General features: G+C 48.0%; 1 protein-coding gene across 5 annotated transcripts in view; it reads right to left on the reverse strand.

Moving 5' to 3' along the window:
* The window catches only part of UBR3 (ubiquitin protein ligase E3 component n-recognin 3), a 1992321-nt gene that overhangs the window by 1570103 nt on the left and 410073 nt on the right, over positions 1-12145 (reverse strand). The window lies entirely within an intron of this gene.

Genomic DNA, 12145 nt, shown 5'->3' on the forward strand with positions numbered 1-12145 from the left:
TGGGAGTACTGCCCTATCGCCGAAGAGCGGCGGAGCAAAGTGCTGAAGCAGAGCTGACCAGTGATAAAGCACCAGATTGGGCACAGACCACCCACCCCTGTCCAGCGGAAGGTGCATCCACTTTGCCGCCCTTCGGGGCTGGCGATAGCCCATGAATCTGTTGCAGCATCTTTCCACGCGGGCGAGGCTTGACTGAGCGAATTCTAATGGGATAGTTCTAAATATATATAGAAACTTTGGTAAGATCAGCATTTTTAAGACATTCCTTCTACCAAACAAAGATAGGTGCAGATTTCTAATCTTAGCAAAGTGGAGCTAACCGTGTCTATAATAGGTACAATTTTCATGCCAACACGTTTTCATCCCCGGTAGGGACACGGCAGACCATGTCCGCCATGTTATTGCACTTCTGGACTGGGCCCAAGCTACAAGATCTCCCCTCGGTGCGATCCTGTTGGACGCCGAAAAGGCGTTTGATAGGGTCGCCTGTTTTTTTTTATAGAAAGTCCTTCGCTGGAAGGGGTTTTGTCCAGGGTTCATTCTAGCTTTACAGTCACTTTACATTGCGCCACAAGCTACTTTGTCCATATCAGGTCTGGTCTCAAGATCGTTTAACCCCTTCGAGGCTGATGACGAGCTCAGCTCGTCATGAGCGTTACCTGTCGTGCGCTCAGGACGAGCTCAGCTCGTAATGAACCGTGGGTTTTTCAAAACCGCCGCGCACAGCGGGAAAAGCCGCCGCAGCGATGTGGTTAATATCAGCAGGGGCACTAAGCAGGGTTTCCCCTGCTCGCCCCTGCTATTCACTCTTCATATTGACCCTTTTATAAGTAAAATCGAGCGCTCTATGGATACATCTTCGGTCAGGGTCAATGTTTTTGAGTATAATGTTCTGGCATACGCCGATGATATCATAGTGTCAACTAGTGATGTGTCATCCTCATTCCCAATTATTAAGAACCTAGCGGAACAGTATGGCCAGCATTCTGGTTACAAACTTAATGTCCAGAAAACTCAGGTTGTTCAATCTACTACTATGGGTCCCTCTGAAGCACCAGTGGTTCAAAATGCGATGTATTTAGGGATAAAAATCACAACTGTAGTAGATAGTATACTCCTTTGCAGTTTGCATTCCACTTTCTTGGTACATGGTTTGGTCTCCCCCTGGAGACCAGTTTCTATTTGTGCTACTTACCTGATTATTTTGAAGTATTCTTGGGTGTATTGTTGATATTTCCGGGTAGGAGATATACCAAAGTGTTAGTGATTGCGTTGAGTAATCAATAGACTTATTTTATCATTTTGAGAGATTTCTGTTGTTATCAAAGACCACTAAAATCACCATAAGGGTTGCCTGGATTAGCGCAAGTTGCATCACTCCTGAAAGTGTACACCATACACTAAGCCAGCCACCTACATCATGCCAAAATGTCTATGTATGCTGACAACTGTATGCACAACTTTAAGGATGTTGATAAAAAAGATACCAGTAACTGCCATATAACTCACATCATTGCTGTTGGATTCACCCAAGATGACCTCCCCATCAACCCAGAGACAGAGATACGGGGTTAGACAACTCCTACGACCCACTCCTATCGAATATCAGGTCACAGATGGGGTCTCTGTAACCTAAAGAACAAGCATTTGCAATGCAATAGGACTCGCATTACTAAACGTTTGAGCTATTGCTGTTGCAAACAATAATGCAACGTCAATAGCTCAAACTTTCAGTAATTCGAGACCTATTCAGGTGCCGCGATTATACTAAAAGTAAAGACATTTCTTTACCTTTGGCATAATCGCGGCACCCATCACGTGGTTTCAATTATCATGGCCAGACACGGGCACGATACTTGAAACCGAAACCAGGGCTCGTTTTTCTTTACTTTTGGTATAAGCGCGGCACCAGTGCTTTACTTTTAATGTTATAAGTAAAGCGCGGGTGCCGTGATTATACCAAAAGTAAGAAATAGATGTTTTTTTTCTATTTCTTTACCTTTGGCCATGATAATTGAAACCATGTGACGGGCTACTGGTGTCTATTATGCGCACCAAGCGCTTAATAGACACCAGTAGGCCGTGGGCGGAGCAATGCGCCCGCCTTTGCCAATAGCGTGCAGTCTTTCATTAAAAGATGCACGCTAAGGCCAATGGGGTAGCTGAAAAGGAAACGCACACTCACAAGCGTTTGCGATTCCTAGGTCAGCTCAGATTCCCCGTTTTTCCCTCACTAAGGGCCATATGTAGGTAATCTACATTTACCGATTCTAAAATACCGAATTTTACCGATTCAGTATTTTATAATCGGTAAATGCAACGTAAGAAAAAATTCAGTACATTTTACCGAATCGGTGACATTTGGTAATTAGCGATTCGGTATTTACCGACTCGGTAATTCCCATTCATTCACATAGGAATGAATGAGAGTTACTGATTCGGTAAATACCGAATCTGTAATGGGGGAAGACTTACAAGAGTGGCAGGGTGTCACATTGACACCCTGTTGCACCCCTGAATAGTGCATGGGTGCACATGTGGCACACATACAAGCCCTAGGTCACATGGCACTTTTAGAAAAGCACAAATTTGCTTTTTCAAAGGTTTTCGATATTTACCACCAGTTTGTAGTTGGTGGTAAATACTAAATCCTTATATGAAAAATGCACTCACTTAAGTGCTCCCTACATTAAGGATTCGGTAATTTACCGAATCGGTATTTAAGAATTTGGTAATATACCGATTCATTAAATTACCGTTCGTTAAATTACCGAATCCTTAAACCTGCCTCCTACATCTCAAATGCCCAATACCGGTCGGTAACGCCCGAAATTCGGTAATTTGGTCATTACCGACCGGTTTTGGGCTACCTACATCTGGCCTTAAATCTCTCGCGCTGCATGAGCACTGCTACGCAATGAGTGCACCGCTAGGAGCGAGACCTAAAAACGTGCAACCAGGGAAAACCCTGATCGATTCCACAGATAGATAGTTGCTCCACCAATAAGTCCCAGGAAATTGGCCCGAATCAATCACTCAGGATTTATAAAGCACAGCTAATCATCCAATAGGGTATCCAGGCGCTTGCAGGCCCCAGAAGCTTATTCGAACAGCAAGGTCTTGAGGGCCTTTCGGAGTTCCGGAAGTGAGGAGATGGTCTGGAGCTACGTGGGGAGGATGTTCAAGGTTTTTGCTGCAATGTAGAAGAAGCATCCTCCACTTCTGCTTCAGTATGTGCGGGGAGTATGGGCAAGGGAAAGGGAGGCCGACCGTAGTCTTAGATGGTTGGTGGAAGTTCAGGTGGGGGTTAATGTAGGCAGGTTATTGGTTGTGTAGAGGCTTGTGTGTGTGGGGGCTCAGCAGCTTGAAGAACAAGTTACTTACCTTCGGTAACGATGTATCTGTAAGAGACATAGGTTAGTTATAGATTCTTTGCCTTAGAATTTCCCCCAGGCATCAGACTGGATCCGGAGATTTTTTTCTTAGCAGTACCCCTGCGCGTCGGTAGGTAGCGTTGGTAGACTCGGCAACCGTCATCAGCATCGCCGGGATGACGCCGCGGTGCCTACCTAGATGCAGCCCCTGTGCACGGATGTCAGTTCTGACATAACTTTCCACACCAGATGTGCTGAGCCATGCAAGAGACTGACCACTGGTGCGTTATCACTAGGGCCCTGTAAGGGAGTCCATATCCCTAGAAGTCTGTTTGTGGAGCGGGGATGATAGGTGGGGCGGTAAGGACTCTATAACTAACCTATGCCTCTTACAGCTACATTTTTACCAAAGGTAAGTAACTTGTTCATCTGAAACACACAGGTAGTTTTAGATTCCTTACCTTAGAATATATACCCCAGCAATACTAACCCTGGAGGAGGGTATGCGAACCAAGTTCATACCAGGAAGTCTTGAGAGACTGAACGGGCAACATAGCCGTCACTCCTAACTAGACTGTCCAGGCAGTAATCTCTGGTGAACGTGTGCAAGGATTCCCACATGGCTGCCTGACAGATGTCAAGGAGTGGAATTCCACGTGACAGTGCAATTGGGCGGCTGCTGTAGCTCTAGTGGAGTGAACCCGCAGCCCCACTGGAGGTTACCTTTTCGCCAACGCATAACAGATTTTGATACAAAGGACAACCCCTCTAGGGATGGTACGCTTTTGTACAGCTCATCCTTTCTTGGCACCAATATAGCCAACGAAGAGTTGATCATCCACCTGGAAGTCTTTTGTGCGGTCAAGGTAGGACAGCGCACGTTTGGGGTCCAGACGGTGGAGTCTCTCCTCCTCCTTGGAAGGGTGCAGAGTTAGGAAAAAGGTGGGCAAAGTAATGGTGTGTCCAATGTGAAAAGGTGTATCCACTTTTGGAAGAAACAAGGGCCTTGTTCGAAGCACACTTTGTCTGGATGCACAGAGAAGAAAGGGGGCTTGAAATAAAGAGCTTGAAGCTCACTCCCCCTGCGAGCAGAAGTGATGGCAACAAGGAAGGCAGTTTTTAAAGTGAGGAGCCTGAGAGGACAGTTATGAAGGGGCTCGAAGGGAGCACACATGTGATAAGTAAGAACAAGATTCAAGTCCCACTGGGGCATTATGAAAGGAGATGGAGGAAAGAGATGAGTAATGCCCATAAAAAATCTATTTACAATAAGAGACTTGAACAACGAAGGCTGATCAGGCAGACAAAGGAAATCAGAGATAGCTGCAAAATAGCATTTAAGAGTGCACAGAGCAGAGCCCTGCTGGGCTAAAAAAGTATATACAAGAGGACCTCTGAAAGATTGGCAGAAAGGTGATCCACATCCTTTGCTGTGCACCATGCTACAAACTTGTTCCATCTACAGACGTACACATGCGACAGAAGATTCTCCAGAAGGAGCAGTCCGAGTGGAGGATCGATGGCCATGCTCAGGCGCTCTGGGTACCAGAGTCTTCCTGCCCAGTCCAGAGTCACAAGAATAACTTGTGCCCGGTAGCGAATGATCTTCTTCAGCACTCTAGACAGAAGTGGTATAGGCGGAAAGGCATACAGGAGGCCGCAGTTCCACTTGTGATGAAGTGTCGCAGAGCGAGCGCCGCCTTCGAAACTCCAAACGTGCAGAATTGCTGACATTTCGCCTTCTCTTCAGTGGCGAGCAGGTCTAACCAAGGCTCTCCCCACCGCTGAGAGAGACCCTGCACCACCTCCGAGTGAAGACACCACTCATTATCTACCAGGCACCGTCGGCTGAGCTCGTCCGCCCTGGCCTTTTAGAGAACCTGCTAGGTGTTGAACCACCAGGGTCATGCCCTGATGTTCAAGCCACATTCAGAGGCGAAGGGCCTCCTGACATAAGGTCCCCAACCCCACCCAGCCCTGTTTGTTGCATTACCACATGGCAGTGGTGTAGTCCATGAACACTTGTACTACCTTCCCTTGCAGAGATGGAAGAAATGCTTTCAGGGCTAGGCGGATCACCCGGCGCTCCAGGTGGTTGATATATATAGCCCAGACTTCACCAGAGACCAGACTCCTCTGATCTCCGCCTCTCCCAGATGGCCACCTCATCCCAGGAGTGACGCATCTGTCAGTACTGTGAGGTCCGGTTGGGGAAGGGAGAGGGATCTCCCTCTGACCCAAACCTGGTTCATTAACCACCGCTGTAGTTGTTACGCAGTTCCCTCCGAGATCTGGACATGGTCGGAAAGATCCTCCTGATGCTGCGCCTACTGGAACTTCAGGTCCCATTGCAGGATGCAGGAGGCCATGAGGCCCAGCAGCCTCAGGGTCCTTCTTACCAAAATCCAGGATAGAGGCTGAAACATCGGTATCATAGCCCAAATATTCTGGACTCGCTACTCGGGAGGATAGACCCGAAACTGAACTATGTCCAGAACCGCCCCGATGAAAGGGAGCATCTGAGAGGGAGGTTGATAGTGAACCCCTGCAAATGCAGGATGTCCATTGTAGTCTGGAGCTGGGAAACGACAGCCTGGGGTGATCCCGCCTTCAACAGCCAGTCGTTGAGATAGGGGAAGACTAGAACCCCTGATCGGCGCAGATGAGCTGCGACCACCACCATTCCCCTCCGTGAACACCCGAGGGGCACTGGTAATGCTGAAGGGGAGCACGGTGAACTGAAAATGCTTGTGAACCGTAGGTAGCATCTGTTGGCTGGCAGGGCAGGGATGTGGAAATAGGCGTCCTGCAAGTCCAGCACCACCGTCCCGTCTCCAGGGTCGATGGCAGACAGGACCTGAGCAAAGGTTAACAGTTTGTACTTCTCCTTCCAGAGGAAGTAGTTGAGGGCCCTGAGGTCTAGAATAGGATGCAGGCCTTTGTCCTTCTTGGGCACTAGAATGTAGCGGAAATAGCAACCACGACCTACTTCTGGTGCAGGAACCCTCTCGATAACTCACTTGGCCAAGAGAGCTGAGACTTCCTGGCGGAGAAGTTCCAAATGATCCTCAGACATGCGACTGAAAGATGGTGGCATGGAGGGACGGGTAGTGTCAAAGGCGAGGTAGTAGCCCCTTCGGACTATTTGCAAAACCCACTGGTCCGATGTGATGGTTTGCCAGTGGGGGAGGTGATGGCAAATCGGCTGCCCACTGGCCGTTGGTGACCCTGAAGGGTCAGACTGGGAAGGCTTGGAGTTTGCTGCAGGGGGGAAAGGGTGGACTGGCCTGCCCGCTGGCTCTCAGACCCACCAGGACACTGGGTCCACGTCCGTGGCCATGCAGAGGCTGGGCAGCTTGAGTAAACCGGTGGCTGGACTGGGGCGAACATGGTTGGGCAACAAAAGGGGCGAAAAGCCAACTGAGGTGGATGGGAAGATACTGCAAGGCCCAAGGATCTGGCCGTAGCCCGAGAATCCTTAAAGCGTTCCAGTCTGCTTTGTCACCAGAAAGGCGACGGCCATCGAAGGGCATGTCCAGCAAAGTTGAGTGGACATCCCCGAAAAACCAGACGTCCTCAACCAGGTGTAGCGCCTAAGGGCTATCAACGTGGCAATCGTTCTGCCTAGTGAGTTGGTGATATCCAGTCCACATCGAATCGTCAATTTAGCTGCGTCCCTCCGATCTGCCATGGCTTGGGAGATAACAGACCAGGTCTCCTCCGGGCACAGATGACGCGCCTGCGTGACCGTATCCTAGATCGGATTGGCCCAAGAGGCACGCGGTAGTCACAGACAGCAGTGCCAAGCTGGAGGAAGAGAACATGCACTTCTCAAGATGATCCAGCTTCTTGGATTCCCTGTCTGGGGAAGCAGAAGTGAATGAGCACTTGGAGAATAAGGCTTGGACCACAAAGCACTAGGGGTAAGGGTGTTGGGTGAGGTAAAACTGGGTCGCACGAGCCGGGCGGTGGTGGCGGCCAATCGTTCTTTCCACAGGAGCCTTTGTGGTGGGCTTGGACCAGGTGCCCAGAAAAAAGTCAGTGAAGGCTTCGTTCAAGTGCAGAAGGAGTTCAGAGGAGGTTGCCTGAGGCTGAAGCACCTCTGTCAGGAGGTTAGTCCTGACTGCCACTGAAGAGAGCTCCAGGCCCTAGACCTCGGCTGCCCTTCACACCACCACAGTGTAAGACGCTTCCTCCTCTGTAGCCACGGTAGGGGGAGAAAGCATGTCAAGGTCTGGAGAAGTGTCCAGACCACTGGCATCACCCAGGTCATCTCTTCATTCCGGTTCTTCAAGCTGGTCTGTTAGAGGGTCCAGCGACCCCTCCCAATCCTCATCACCATCTTCTGGGGGATAGGGAACAATAGGGATGAACCAGGGAACAAAAGCACCCTCCGGCGTTGGATTCTACATTGACTGGCGTCAGTCCGGCTCTGGGTCCATTTTGGGGGTGAGGTTGAGGTCGGAGTCAGCCGGGGGTACGGCCGACACGGGGGCATAGACGCCGGGATCTGCACCGGTTGAAGGTCAACCTGCATTGATCCGGATCCAGGCCTGAATCCATGGAGGCCCACCGGGGTCGGAGCTGCCGGCATCGAAGGCCCAGGACCCACGACCGGCTCCGCGAGGTCCGAAGGCACGCCGGCAGAGTCGGGCTGCTTAAAGAGATTGTGGAGGGTTTTGTAAAATGTACAGAAGTTGGGTAGCGGACGCCCTGGCCCCCAGAAACGGGGGGACGTGCAGAGTCGTCCCTGAAAAAGGCACCAAAGGAGCCTTAGAGCGATGATGCTCCGGGTCCCACGTTGCATCAGCCGACTGACGGAGAGAAGGCGAAGAGCACCGCTGCTTCTTCGCCTTCTTCTTGTGCTTCAACTTACACGAGGACTTCGAAGACTTGGAATAGGATGAGGTGTAAGGGCTTCACGAGCAGTCTCGAGACCTTCCGCTTGAACGAGACCGGGAGCGATGCAGAGCCGACTGCCAGGCCTACAAGAGCTTTTGGGACTGCTCCTGCAAATACTTTGGATTTATGGCCTGGCAGTCGGAGCACGACTTCGGATTGTGGTCGTGCTCCAGACACCAAAGTCACACGAGGTGCGGGTCCGTCACAGACATCAGATTGTGACAGGCCTCAAGGGTTTGAAGCTGGTCTGATGATGGGATATCCCTCGCACACCAGGAGTCAAAGACTCAAAAAGAAGTTGACAAAACGCAGAAAAAAGCTTAGTCAAAAAGTGACTAAAGGGGTAGCTCTCTCTGGATCTGCGCTAGGCTGGTGTGAAAAAAAAAAGAACTGATGTCAGTACGCAGAGGTGTCCTCCAAGTAGGCACTGCAACATCATCCCGGCGACCGCGAGGAAGGACGAGGAGTCAACCGACGCCACCTACCGACACACAGGGGTACTGCTGAGAAAACAAATCTCCGGATCCAGTCTGACGCCTGGGGGAAATTCTAAGGTAAGGAATCTATAACAAACTGTCTCTTTCAGATTTGACATCTGTTCTGTACGGGGAGCCAGTGGACTTACCTAAAGCAGGGTGTGATATGGATTTGTCAGGGAAGGCCAAGGATGAGTCAAGCTGTGGCGCTCTGGATGGCCTGAAGTCTCATTAGAAGGTGTGCAGCAATTCCTATGCAGAGGGCATTGCAGTAGTCCATTCGGCTGATGATGAGGGTTTGTGTCACTGTGCATCTTGTGTGTAGGGGTAGCCACTTGAAAATCTTGCGTAGCATGCGTGGGGTGAGGAAGCAGGCAGAGGAGGCTGTGTTGATCTGTGATTTCATGGTGAGCTTGTTATCAATGATGATTCCAACGTTTCTGGCGTGGATGAAGGGAGTGGGTGTGTGTCCTCGGTCTGATTGCCACCAGGAGTCGTGACATGTGTTTTTGCGGTTGCCAATGATCAGTACTTCTGTCTTGTCGGTATTCAGCTGCAGAGATTTATTCTTCCTCCAGTCGACGTTTGTCATGCATCTGTGAAAGTAAGTTCTGGTGGTGTTGGGGTCATCGGTGACTAAGAGGATGAGTTGGGTGTTGTTTGCGTAGGAAATTATGTTGAGACCATGGGATCTGACTATGTTGGCCAGCTGGTCATACGTACGTTGAAGTGTGTGGGGCTGAGGGATGAGCCCTCAGGGACACCGCATGTGATCTCCTAGGGTTCAGAAGTGAAAAGTGGATCCTCTGGGTTCTTCCGTTGAGAAAGGAGGTGATCCATCTCAACACGTCCCCATGGATGTGGTGGAGTCTTTCAATCAGTATGTGGTGGGATACAGTGTTGAAGGCTGCCGAGAGGTCAAGGAGGATCAAAGTTGTTGATTCTCCTGGGTTGGGAGGATCAGATGTCAGTGGCTGCAATCAGGGCGGTTTCGGTGCTGTGATTGCTGCGAAAGCCGGATTGGGACACATTGAGTAGCTGGATCTGCTCCAGGTTTGTCATGAGTTGATTGCAGATGATCATTTCCAGCACCTTCACTGGGAATGGGAGCAGGGAGATTGGCCAGTAGTTTGAGTTCGCTGGGGTAGGAGGAGGGTTTTTTTGAGAAGTTTTGTGACTTCGGCATGTTTTCAGGCATCAGGAAATGCTGTGGTGTTGATAAAGGTGTTGAGTAGGGTGGTGAGTTTCTGGCCGATCCTTTGGTTTCAAGGTTGAAGATGTGCTGCGGGCAGGGGTCTGTGGGAGCTCCCAAGTGGATTAATTTTTATCATGGAGGTGATGTCCTGGGTGGAGAGGATGTTCCAGGTGGTCAGTGTGTGGTTCTCGCCAGTAACAGTGGTGGTGTATCTGTTGATAAAGTCCCTATGTGTGGGTTGGGGTTCAAAATTTTGGTATATGGTGCGATTTTGTCATGGAAGAAGTGGGCAAGGTTGTTGCATAGCGCCCAATAAAACCGGTTGGCCTAAGGCTTGCGTTCCCCAAAAATACCACAAAGCTGGACGCCACATGTAGAAACACTCAACCAATCAGGGCTCAACATGTACACCACACCTAGTGATAACACACTCCTCATGCCAGACATCTGGGGGGGGGGGGGGGGGGAGACACACACACACACACACACACACACACACACACACACGCTCTCCCCGAGGTTGAGAGCCAACTGTCTCCTGATGCCAGCGTTTGTTGATTTACAACTGAGATGCTTTATTGGAATGTAGAAAATTGCTTTATTGTACCTCATGAAGTCTATGTAACAGCGGGCACAACTTTGTACACTGACAGACTTTGAGCAGACACACTCTGTCAAGGCTCTCCCAGCCACAGCGTTTAATTAAATCAATTTGTTCCTGTTTTGCCAAACGTCACTTGTCTTTTCATTTATTCAAGATTAAGTCATACTCGAGCAACAATTTTATAATTCATATTGGTAACTGGAGACTCACTTAGAACACTTGGTGGTATAAAGGTCCGATCAGAACCTTTGTTTGTGATTAGACTCTTCATAATGAAAGAATTCACTCAGCTCCTTATAAATGTCTTAACACACTCATGATAAGGACTATAGTGGATATTAGATGGATTTAAACATACAGACTGGCAGTGGATGCAGGATCCTGCATTCACTAACAAGCCATGAAATAGGACAATATTAAAATATAAACCAACTTTGATTATGCCAATTCTATGGATAGAAAAGCAGTAGGTTAGAGTTAAAGAATTAGTACGCGCAATTATCGCTAGAATGGTTAGTGACGCATACTTTCAACGTAGTATCACTAGAGTAACCAGAATAAAGGTATAAAATGAAAAGGATAAATTAGTAAGTCAGAGAAGTTAAATTAGTAGGTTGGGTTACAGTTAGAAGGGCAATCACTGAATCCCTCCAATGCATCATCCTCATCTTTAAAGGTACCAGATTGAAGCATGCCCCCGGGGCAATGTTTCCAAACCTGGCCTTCACTTTTTTTTTCGTTTCTTTTTTAATCATTGTTAAGTCATGGCAACCAATATAACTCTTTGAATAAAAGTGCAGGGCTAGAAACCATGGTATAATGTTGACAAGAGTCATCTGGTGACCCCAAGTATAATTTTTTGTTTTAAATATTTTTTATTGGCATTTTTAGCATTTCAATCACAGTACAATATGCACACTCATAATAAACTGTGTTTAGATGTCATACTCCTTAAGGAGCATGCATATACATTACAGCAAAGCGTTACAACATTCTTAATGATAACGGCTAAGCGTAAGTATGTTAATGATAGGCGGACCACAGTAACAGGAGGAAAGGTAGTAAATGGCATTGCAATATACACATTAGAGAGATCTGTTGTATGACGGAGATGCCAAAAAAATATGGTTGCAACCAATCATAAAAAGATCAACCCATAAAAAAGAAGATAAAAATGTATCTTTCTCACTACATTCTATGCAGTCTAGTTCTAACCAGCTGGTCCTATTTAATTTAACTAACAATCTAATTTTTTGTTTATATTTATATCGCTATTAGCTGAATATTTACAATTGTATATTTTCCCTGAAAATAATCATATGCAACTGCTCAATTATTACCATATATGCCTTTTAAAAATGTACATTGCAGTTAAGATTCTGAAACCCTAATATTTGCAGAGGTGCTTGAAAAGCACAATTATTCCTAACGGGTAAAACACATTATAACTTACCTTGACTAACATCTCCAAGTATAGGAAATATACAATTAAAAAAATTGATGCATAAATACCAAATAAGAAATTCCAAAGCAGGACTATGAATAGTTATATGCCAATTATTTACTGGCATATGAACAAGATCAATCTAGGCAG

This window comes from Lissotriton helveticus, chromosome 3_1 (genome assembly GCF_964261635.1).
Source record: "Lissotriton helveticus chromosome 3_1, aLisHel1.1, whole genome shotgun sequence".
In the NCBI taxonomy this organism is placed as follows: Eukaryota; Metazoa; Chordata; class Amphibia; order Caudata; family Salamandridae; genus Lissotriton; species Lissotriton helveticus.